Genomic DNA, 12759 nt, shown 5'->3' on the forward strand with positions numbered 1-12759 from the left:
AATATGCTCCAAGTGGCAGAGCAGTGTGAGACTACCAGGAACTTTGGGATAATCTTATGTACTGGACTCTATTAAAAAATTCCAGTCTCTTAATGGTCTGGAATAGCATATCCAAATGAGTGTGTGTGTGTGTGTGTGTGTGTGTGTGTATGTACATATATATATCTAAAAGCCAAATATTTCTGTTAGACATTGTGCCTCTTTCTTGGCTGTAGGAGGGTCCAGATGCAGCAACTTGTATTTCACCTTGGGAACCATATCAAAACATGTCACAGACCCTAGAAATTTCACTCAGGTGGCAGGCTCCTGCATTTTTGTGGGAATTATTCACCAGTCTCTGCCACACAGAGGTCTTACTCTGGTGTTTAGATGAGTTATTACTTTCTGCTCACCAAGTCCAAGACCAATGTGATGGACTAATCTGCAGTCCTGTGGAATGAAGAAGTGATCAAGACCCATGTGGACTACTTTATGATGTAAAGGCAGAAAGTTGATAAAGCCCTGACATGGAACACTGGAGACGTACTTCTGGCCCTGATGTGAAAGCAAACTGTTTCCAATGGTCTTTGCTAATTAGTATTCACACGTACACAACGATTTTTCAGGTCAACCACTGAAGTATAACTAAGAAGTGTAACTAATATAATATTTCCATCTTACGTGGTAGGAGACAAATTATTGAATGATACAAGGTATAGGAATAGAAAATTAATTGGAATACAATACAGAAAAAGTGAAAGTTAGAGAAAGGAGGATGAGTCAAAGAATGTTTGCTAAGTAACTCATCTTTCCTTAAAAATATGTGATTAATACAAGAAAAGGATAAAGAATCAACAAACAGAGCCACATGTAAATTATTTTAAATTATGGTCACAAAACAGAAACCGTTAACAGTGATTGCCCAGAGAACATAGGATTTAAGATTGGAGATGGAGAGACTTTCGCTTTTCACTGTATATTCTGATATGTATATGTTTGTGTGTATAGGGACATTTATATATAAAATTTTGTTTAATTTTCATCTGTAGTTGGATGTATATGCATCTAACTGCATCTATATATAGGAACATATACAAATCTCCACATATATCACTTAGTAAAAAAAGCAAATTGTAGGATATGTTTGATATGATTGATACCAGTGTATCCATTTTCTAATGGTGCATAGCAATGTTACCACAAATTTAGTTACAAGACTGGGCACAGCTTAGCTAGGTCAGCTGGTAAGGGTCTCACAGGCTGCAGACAAAGAGTCCCTTGGGGCTGCAGTCTCATCTGAGACTTGACTGGGGAGGGCTCTGCTTCCCAGCTAGCTCAGGTTTCTGGCAGAATGCAGTTCCTTGCAGTTGGAAAGCTGAGAGTTTCAGTTTCCTGTTGGAGGAAACCCTTAACCCCAGACGCCACCCACATTTCGTTGCCTTGCAGAGTCCCCAACACAGTGGATTTTTCCTGCAAAGTCAGGAGAGGAGAGAGTGACTTCAACAAGAGAGACGCTGTAAACATAGGTGACGTAAACATGTAACTGCCTACAGGCAAGCACATATATCCTGTCCCTTTTGCTGTATTCAGTAGGTAGAAGGAAGCCACCAGCTGTGTCCACACTAAAGGGGAGAGAATCCCAGAAGGGTGAGCATACCAGGAGCCAGGGTTTGTGAGAAGCCATCTTAGAGTCTCTCTGACACACTTGTTTGTTTGGTTTTCTTACAAAATGTATACATGCACACTTGTATAAATGTGTACGTAGTTAGAATACACATTTATTCATAAACACAAAATATTTGGAAGAACATAACCCAAAGTGTTAACATTGACTACTTCTTGAAAGGAGAATTGGTTGGGGGAAGAAAAGGTCTTTTTAGCTATTACTTTACACAACACTATAAAATTTGAATTTTTTACCACAGTTGTATATTTTATATGTATAATAGAAATAAAAATGTGTCGGAAATTATATTGTAATTGGTAAAATGGAAAAAAATCCTTTTAAAAACTGATTTGCTTTGATCAGAAAATTTCTAAAAACTATATACAACAATATAAATCTCTTTTCTGCCATGAATAGTTCATATTAAATTTATATGATATAATCTAATCACTGTGCTTGTAGAAAGAGATGTTCTGTATCCCCATGAATCTAGAAGACAAATTTATAAATTCTTCATCACATTATATAGATTTCACCACATTGCCCATCAAACAATGATATGCAAATAGATAGAAATTCAATACATGGCAATTTAGATTTAAGAGACAATACAAGTTGTGGCTCCAAAGCAATGTTTCCCTTTAAGATCATTCCGCTAATTCATTAAAAAAACATCTTGGATTATATTTGCATTGTGTGATATCTAAGAACATATATCTTTACAAAATCTGAAATACCCTAAATTTTACAATATCATTTACTGGCCTAAGATAAAATAAAATATGATTCTTAGAGATTCTTTACATGTATTTTAAAATATTTTTTGAAGTCAAAGTTTCCTCAGGAAATAGGATTTCTTTAGAGCATTTTTCAGTACCAGAAATGAAAGCACTAGAAAGAAAGAAACTCAATTTAGTGATGAATCTTGGATTATTTGACTCAAAAAGTTTGCCATCAAATACTATATTATTGTCTTTGTTGTTCTCTGAACACAAAAGAAGAGTAACTTCTGTTTCAACAATCTCCTCAGGTGTCCAATTTTCCAATTTTTGTGGATATGGCTTGGCACATGGTGCGCATGACCCAGCATACATATCCTGTTGGATCAATGCTAAATGCTGTGACACTGATGGGTTCTTTGAAGTTTCATCATGTTACTTTGGTTGAAATGACAGTGACTGTGCTTGGAAGAAAAAATAATAGAGATTTTGCCTCACTGGGATTTTGGATGGACAAGAAGCAATAGCAAATAATGGCTATTTTGAGACAGGATAGAGATAGAGAGATAGATAATAAATTGATAGAAAAAATTGATATTCCATGTTCCATGAATAGCAATCACACAATTATTGCCAAAATTTCACTCCTGTCGTCTATTTCTTCTCAAGAAGATGAGACTATTGATAATCTTGGGTCCATCTATCCATGCCTCTGTGTGTTTATGTATGTATACGTCTATAATAGTTTTGCATATTTTATTAAAATATTAGCAAGGTGTTATCATGCTACACATGTCTTACTGAAACTAGCCTTTTTATGAACCAATGCATAATAACAGCTTGGCATTTTCTGGAGGGATATTTATGGAGCCATTCCATATTTTAAATTGCTGTACATTGAATTCCGCCATATGAACTTATCATATTTTATACATCACTTACCATTCCAGAGGATATTTTATTTTTTTCATGAATTTTTCCAGTAAAAGGACTGCTTTAGTGAGTAGCCTTGTGCCTGTCTTCTTGCACAAACATAGGAAGTTTTTCTCTAGGGCTTACACTTGGAATCAGATTTACTGGTATTTGGGTATACATATTTCAGTTTAGCCAGGCCCTGCCAATTTCATTCCAACACAACTATTCAATTTCCACTCCAACCTGTAGGGTGTGATAAATCTTGCATCCTCAGCATTTTATTTTTATAAGATAAAATTTTGCCTATCTGATGAGAGAAAATGATTTCAACCAGTAATGATATATTTCAGTGACTTCTGGCATCTAATTTTGCTGATCAGATATATATCTATATCTATCTATGTATTAAACAGTATACTAAATACACTAAATATATGTATATACACCTGTATATACAAACAAAATAATATTTATATACTATATATATATATTAGCTTTAGTTTTTTGTCCTGCAATTTCAACGTTTTTCTTCATACTTTATACATTTAAGTTTCATGATGTGCCTAGATTGTTGATTTGTTTTGTTCTTGGTATTGTTTTAATCCCAGCTAGCTCTCAGTGGCCTTAGAAAATATGTGGTAATGTATACCATTCTTTGATTACGGGAAATGTTCAAACTCTTTGCTCTATCGTTTCGCCTCTCCCTTTCTCCACCTATGATTTCTTTCAGGAGCTTGGACATTTGTGGGAGCCCGCATTGTCTAGGCCCCTATACCTTTCCAGTTTTATTTCTCCAATGTCTACACAAGGGTCCAGTGCATGATAAAATTTAAATAATCATTTTTGTGTCTATAAATGAGAACTATCTCCAGTCCTGAAATGATTTCTAAGAAATGTAGGACTTACATGTGGAGCTGGCTGCCTCTGCTTGGTGAGCTGGCTGAATTCTTAGTAAAGCCAGGTCACTCACAGAGCCTCTAGCCCACTGGATTTCTAACCCAAGACTGTGGGATTAGCTTTCCAGAAACGAGTTTCTCACGTAAGTCACCTTTTCATGAGACTATGGAAGAGGAGGGGAGACCATTTAAACTGGTTTTATGTTGGTAGAGAAAAGAGTTATATTTTGGAAGCAGACCTTAAAGAATCTCTCTTTTCCCAGGCAATGGTTTGTATGCAAATCAATATGTGCACCAAAGGAATCATTGTATTTAAATAACTTGTTTGCCACCTTTGTATTTATAAGGGTACCCTTCCTTCAACACTAAGCAATTGACCATCCATTCCTGCACCCTAAGAGGATGATGAGTCATCTTTTTCCAATCTCCACCACCCTCCAAAATGCACATACCCATCCCTGACTCCAAATGCCAATCAGCATTTCAAATTCTCACTTTATCCCACATCTTGGTTCTTAAGCACTGTGAGGAAACAACAGTTGTACGTATCATCTCTTCAGAGGTGCTTCCCCTAGCCTATGCTTACTACCTTCATGTCTTTATCATTGATCTCTGAACCCTGAATTTGTTCAGCATCGCTTTATGGTGTTTGTAATTCTTCATCTATTTGTTTCTTTAATTGGCTTTTGCTGCCTTTCCACTAGATGGTAAACTCCACTGAGCAGGGACTGATATTTCACCAAGGTGTATCTCAGGATTTATCCTGTTGTTAAACACAGTAACATCTTAATACATGCATACATAGAACATGAAAAGACATAACTTTCCCTAGGTTCAGGATATAGAAGTAAATAATTGAAGAACACTGACCTCCACACTTAAGGAGCGGCTCGTGTGGTACCGAGACTGGCTGATGGAGGCCCTCCAACGTCAACTATCTCCCATTGTACTTGAGCTTTAGCATAGAGCCAACCAGGCATGGCCATAACAATATAAGGAAATTGTCACAGATTAACCCAAACCTAGCAGAAGGAAGGAAATAAAAGGATTAGAGCAGAGATATATAAAATAGAGAATGAAAAAACAATAGAGAAAATCAACAAAAACGAGAGCTGCTTCTTTGAAAATTGGCAAACCTTTAGTGATATTGACTAAGAAGAAAAAGAAGACTCAAATAACTAAAACCAAAAATGGAAGTGGGGATATTACTATGGATTTGACAAAAATAAAAAGGATTATAAGAGAGTACTATGAACAATTGTGCACTAACAAATTGGAAAACCCGGATGAATTGGATGAGTTCCTAGAAACACAAAACCCTCTAAGCTGAATCATGAAGAGATATAAAATCTGAATAGACCTATAAGTAGTGAGGGACTGCATCAGTCATCAAAAACCTGCCAACAAAGAAGAGCCCAGGACCAAAGTGTGTCACTGGTAAATTCTACTAAACACCTGGTAGAAATGAAATTGAAGTTGGAGTAGAAATGTAATAATCAAATTCCTCACTTGCTTAAAAAGGTATTTTTTTCTTGCTCCACTATTGTTTTTCCCACAGACAGTAATTTGGAGGTAGAGGAGGGACAATTCATTCATGATGATGACGAGCAACAAGATGGAAATAGCCTGGGTCTCTGACCTTGGGGAGCACAGTTGCCCACTGTCCTGGGCTGCCAGCCCCTCCAGATGGTTACGGAAGAGAGAAGTACACTTCCACCTCGTTTGAACCACTCTCTTTGTTACAGCAACTTAGCTTATGTCCTAAAAATATTGATGCTCATCAATAACCTGTTGGTGCTGCTTTGGTGGTTGAGCATCACATGTGTAGTTGCATAAAAAGGTTAAAAAGAAAAGGAAAGTAGGTGCTAGTTTAGAGTCTGATGCCATACGCTTTTGTTTGTTTCTATAGTTGCCAAAATTAGGGTAAATTTAAACTGTAGAAAGTGACAGCATTTTATAACAGGGCATTCTATAAGTCTCTTTCTTGATCCCAACACCCATATGACTGTGTTCCAGACATCTTAACTCAAGTGGTTCAAAAGGTCCTAAATCTAATATATATAAAAATGAAACATTTTTTTCCCAAAAGACATATCCTCTTCTAGAATTACTTCTTGTAACAAACACCACCACTCTATCATTCTTGACCACTGCCTCTCTTTCATCATAATTTATCACCAATTTTCTTCTACTTCCAAAATATTTTTGTATCTGTTCATTTCTCAGTAACACTAACGTCTAAGCCACTATCATTTCTCAACCAGATACATGCACATATTTCTAAGTGGTTCTTCTGCACTCGTGTCTGCCTCTTTTCCCATCCCTAATCTATTCTCAACAACGAGGCTAGGGTGATGTTTCAAAACTGCAAGTTAACCATGTTAGCCCCTTGTTTGTAACTCGTAAAGGGCTTCATACTGACTTCTTGGAAACTATATTAAAATTCTAACATTTGAGTCACAAAACCTTTCATAATCTCAAACAATCTCTTTTAAATCTTACCTATTGCCCTTTATTGCCAATTTTTTAAAAAACTCCTCAAATATGCCTTGCCTTCCCTTATCTCCAGAACTTCAACCATGTTCCTCTCCTTGAAACATGCTCTCCCTCCCAGTCCTCCGAGAACTCTTGCTCAGGTGGGCATTGTATGTTCACCATAACTGAGTTAGTATGTTCCTACGGGCTTTCACAGAATTGGGTGTTTTCCCTTCTATATATTACACTTGTAATTATGTTTTCGTATCTATATACCTATCAAAAGATGGTAACTTTCTTGAGAGCAGTGACTATATTTTTTTTATGTTTGCATACACTGGGCACACAATAATACATATCATAGCATCCAGATGCTGGAAATGAAGTTGTTGAATGGATAATTGAAAATCTTAATGAGTGATAGTTGAAGTGCACAGAATCCTTATATGACCAAGCAAAGGAGGCAAGTTATGGAAAACTCCAAATTAAAGGTATTGAGATGAGCATTTCTTTGGAACAGAATCAAAATCTTTGCTCCTTAAGAATATGCATAAATCAGTGAAGTGGCAAATACAAAAGAAGATGCCCAAAGCTGTATCATTGTTGGTGAGGGAAGTCTACATATTTGAAGCAGAAAAGTCTATAATTTGGACTCTGAACTTTGAAAGATTATGAAGAGTGCCATGACTCTATGCAACTATTATGGACCAGTCAAATGTGAACCAACCAAGAATCAGTTTAGGTATAAGAGCTGAAGGAACTAGAAGAAAATGTGAATGAGAAAACCAACAGAGGATCTACAGCATGGTACAGTGGACAAAGGGATGGACTAATTTTCAATCTATGTTCAAACAGTTTTTCCACTTGCTATGTGACAAGCTATCGAATCTCTTTAAGTTGAGATTTTCTCATTGATACAATTGAGATAATGATGCATATGCTAAGGCTGTTTAGAAGATGCTGTGAACTTAGCTCTATACAAGGACCGGTACATAGTACACACTCAGTAATGGCAGCTCCCTCCCCCTTCCCTTCCCAACTGGGTATTTCACTAATAATAATGCAGAAGGACTGCTAATCAACTTTGGACACACCTCTAATTGTAAATTTACATTATTGTTTTTTAAATACACACGCCTAATATTTGCATAGTTAATTATATGTTTGTCAGTTCAGTTCTTCTCAGCTAATCCTAGTATATCATTATAAAGTTCATTAATAATAGAATAAATATCTTTGGTTACCTAAACAGGTGGTTTAAACCATCGTTTGTGATTGCCTTTTATGGAATTGCCTCTACTCAGGGCTTGTTCTTGCTGTGGTGCATGATCTCTTGAAGTTTGTTTTTGAGGCATCAAATAAAATGGGTTCCTCAATAGCAAAGAAACTAACAACTCAACTAAAGGAAATTCTCCTCCTAAGTGAATGTGGTATATAAAATAGAGTTTTTTCCAAAGCATCATGCCTCGCAATAAGTTTATCTTTCATATAGCATTCACATTAAATAAGTTGTATTTTGCAAAATCTAAAGTGTTCTATACTACAGGTCATTATTCCCTAGAAAAAGGAAATTTGTGTCAAACTCAGAGCCAAGTGAAGTACACTTGAAACGACTCACAAATAACAGGAGTCCTTCCACTTAGAAATACTAGCATTAAGTAATTGTCACAAGTTATTTCTGATCCAAAATAAACAAATTAAAGGAAATTTTTTAGAAATAAATTATTCAGTTGAATTCATAGTGAGATAAACTAGACTTTTTAAATAAGAAACTGATTATTGAAGATAAATAAAAGAGGGGAATACTCTAGAATTATTTGATACTTCAGTGGTCACTGAAATATAATAGTTTTATTTAAAACCCAGCTATTAAAATTATATGAGCAGTATTAAAATAAAGATATCTTGATATCTGCTATTGTATAACAAGTATTTATTTCTCTGTTCAACATAAACAAAACTTTGTCTTCATTTTAAGAAGCAGGTAGGTCAGGGAAATAAAACCAGTATATATTATAACTCACTTCTAAATATGGCACTGATTTATTGCCATGTCCCAGACAAGCTGCAATAAACCGTTAGATTCATCATTCTGATACAGATTGTAAACATAAAATACAAAATGTGAAGAGCTCCAACCCCTCCCTGCTCACATACCCCAGATCCCAGAGAGACTGTCTCAATTACAGTGGAATTTCCCATCTTCTACACGGACTCAATGTTTGTTCCTGTGACAGTTCTTCTTTGACAAAATGCAATTCATATAGGTTTGGCCTCTCTGTATCCATTCCTTTATTTGAAAAACATCACCCAACTGATGCCCTGAACAAAGAAGAAAATGAAAGAATTACAGACTCCTTGCCTACCTGCAATGGCATTGTGAACTAATCGATGACCCTGGATTTTTGCAAAGATAAAATAAACTGCCAAATCCTTTTTGACAGTGAAACAGTGTTACCAAAGCCACGTCATCTTATCTTCTGTGTCGATAATATTGTATTTTTGGAAATATATACAATTCTACCACAAGAATAGTGTGATGTAAGATATCACTCATCAATAAATATTTATTGAGCACATACTATGAATTTGACACTATGAGAATTGCTTGGGGTACAAAATGGAATAAGACATTGTCTTGCCATCTAGCATCTATAACACGATGCCTATAACACGATGTGGGGATGACCAGGAAAGCGAATCCCACTTTAGCTATGAAGTATTAATCAACAGCAAGGCATATTCCTTGAGGTAACAATTACCAAGAACACAGAAGGAAGAGCCTGAGGCCCCGATGATTATGGGGAGAACTTACACAAGGTTTGTTTTCATATAAGAAAATTTTTTTTATTAAGCAGCAGGAAAAATCATAGTAAAAGTAAAATCACAGTGCACTGGGGGAAGAGGTGAGGCAGATGCTGCTGCCCAAGGAGATGATAACCTGCCCAATAATCCTGCCTTCACTCAATCCTTCCCTCCTTATCCTACATCCCAGCCCCCTGCCGGTCCTTCCCAGAGCCCCTCCCAGATAAACTGCTGGAGTTTGGCTCTCTGGGGAATCCCAACCTAAGACACATTCAGAGTGACCCTCAGTGTTAAAAGGATGAATCCCTTTACTCAGAGTATCTTGGGAGCAGCCAGGACAAGAGCTCTTTTGTCACGGAATTTCTTAGAACCCATGCCAGGTGTGCATCATTAGGACTGTGGGCGTGTGCTGTGAACAGCAGATGTTCTTAGGGTTCTCGATTCCACCTCCTGCATGCCCCAGCCAGTGCCCTCTCCTCCACGCTGACTGGTTCTCCTTCTCTCTCTGACCTTGTCCCCCTCATGTCACAGATAAACAAGGCCGGACACTAGGTAAGTGGTCTGCAGATTTGTGTGACTAATAACTACAGCAAGAGAGAGAAGAGTCTAGACTGGACTGAACTCAATGTGGACTTGCGCACAGGAGACTGGGGGCTTTAAAGGAAGAATGAGGGAGGAGGGTGGGGGTTCAGGAGAGTCAGGGAGCGAAAATTGCAAAAATCAAGAAGAGGTTTGTCCTTGTGATGCCATCGGGGTTTGCTGCCTGGAACACACAGAGAATTCTTCTGGCAGCGGTGAGTTTTCTCAGGCAGACACTGTAAGGGGGGCTGGGGTCTCCCACGGATGCAGCCTTGAGCTTGTGGAAACTATGTTAGTATTTGTTCAAGTCTTTGCAGGCTGGAATTGAGGCCCCATGGGGCAGAGGGTACAGAGGAGCCTGGCTGGGGTCTGGTCAAGGAAAGAATTTGTCACCTGGCATGAGCTTTGCCTGAGGAACTGGGCGACTTCCAGTCATGGGAGGCAGCTCCAGTTCCAAGGCTTGTCTCCTCTCTTTTCACTCTCCTGACCCTCTTTTCCTTTTATCTAGGGGTTTCTAAAGGTCTGCAGAATACCGCTCTGAATAAATGAGGGGAAAAACATGTTCTGGGGTCACGTAAGCTTGGGAAAAGCTTCACACTGTCTTAGACTTTTACACGCGATGGAGGAGACAGGGATGCGTATTGAAAGCACTCCCATGGAAGGGATCGGAAAATATGGCCACCTTCAGCTGTCTAGCAGGACATGGTGACATCTCTAACATTATCGCTGCGTTTCTGTCTCAATGCATCAGAGTTTAAACTTGTATTCAAAGTTCAAGTGACTTTTATGGCAGTGCTAACTCTAGGATGCTCTCCTTGACAAACGGCAGCATTAGTCAACAGCTTTTCACATCGTAAGACAAGTGTTCTCATCATAGTAGACATTTCGGTCCGAGGAAATTTAGTACAGTTTTTAAATAGAAAGATTTAGGTGAAGTTTTTCTGTTTGAAGGCTATTCGTACCAATCCAGAACATAAAACCATGACACTGGGTAAAGGCACTGAGTATTTCATTGACACCAGTTCATTTTTAACCTATTACTGGCCAGTATTGTTTCTTTAAGTGTGGTGTAGACTGATTTAGGAAGAGGATTAATTCTTACAATAATCAAAATCTCCAGAAAATTTTAAAGCAGTGTGATTAGGAAAATCATCTAATCCAATGATCTAGTTTTGAATATCCAGGCAGTAAAAGGGAAGTTTCTCTTAATGGTGCCTGTATAAATCCATGTAAACAATGACCAATATTAATCGTGAGGTATAAATTAAGACCAGAAATATGTACATTATGCTTTCAGCAGATATCTAGCAGTTTTCACTGGGATAATCGGACAAAAATATATATTTTCGCACTGTTGATAAGACAGGAGGGAATCTGATTAAACAACAAAAAATCTTTGGCAAGGAAACATAATTTAAGGCATCGGGAATTCTCCAATTTGACAAAATGCATTTTAACGGGAGACAGTGTATGAGACAAACATGTTAATAATTATTTCTGATCATATGCTACCCAGTTGCGAGCATCTGTAAATCCTCATTGCTACAGTCATTCAGTTATCCAGGGAGAGTCTTATTGTCCGTCAAATATTTTGAAGTGTTTTGCAGGGTTTTGTTGTTGTTGCGGGTAGATGTTTTTCACTGAAACAGAGAAAATGAACCACTGGCTCCAAGTTTAGTACGTATTTCCAGTATGATAACTACTTAATGTTTTATTGATAATAAGTCAGTTTAAACTAACTTATTTCTATTGAGAAATATACAAGAAATAAGGCTTTTTTCCTCCTAAACGCTGACCCAGTAATTATAGTCAGTTCAAATGGATAGATTCACTCTGGGGAGGTATTTTCCGTTCCCCCTAGTTATTGAATGTTGATAAAAGTTGCTTATTTTGAAGCTGTTGTTATTTTCACATGACAGATGCTGGGCTCAGAATATGCTTCCCTTTTCATGTAACATCTTTATTGAGGCATAATTAATATACAGGACAACTGCTCATATTTGGTGTATACAAGTCAGTGAGTTAGGATATCTGGCATATATCCATCACCACCATGCAGGTAATAAACATATCCATCACCTCCAAAGCTTTCCTCCTGCCTTACTTTTTAGGCCCTTGGTTGCATAGCCTCAAGGGCAAGACAGGGGCATTCCCGCATTCCAAGTGGCAACATCACGACAAGAGAAAGCCCCTCACATCGATGCTTTCCATTGCTGTCGTCTTGCCTATCCTGTGGGCGCCCACTCGACCAGGTCTGAGCTGCCCCACAGACCGTGGCCCATGCAGGGGCCATCTCTCCGCCGTCCCCCACCTCAACTGATCTGGATTCACCTGTGCCCTCTCCAGCCCCCAAGTGGAGTGCCACTGCTTAAAGGACGCTGGCAAACCGCAGCACAAAATTCCCTACTCTCTAACTTCGTGTTTTGTTAAATTTTGATCCCTCCTTTCATCAAAGCCACAGTTTCCAAGAAACTTTTCCTAATTCTTGTGGACATAGTTTGATCTCCACTTGGCTAAGTCAGAAAATATTAACAATTTGTGGCATAGTACTTATTGTATCTTTACATTATAAACTATTTCATAAATATGTACATATTTGTGGTGTATGTGCATGGTAGTGTGAGATAAAATAACGATAATTGAGTAAATACCTGTGAAACCAGAAACCAGATTACAAAATGGAATATTACCAATACCTTTAGATCCTTAAGTCTATGCTACTTAC

The sequence above is a fragment of the Ceratotherium simum genome, chromosome 28, assembly GCF_057802395.1.
Source record: "Ceratotherium simum simum isolate JZ-2026a chromosome 28, ASM5780239v1, whole genome shotgun sequence".
NCBI classification, from domain to species: domain Eukaryota; kingdom Metazoa; phylum Chordata; class Mammalia; order Perissodactyla; family Rhinocerotidae; genus Ceratotherium; species Ceratotherium simum.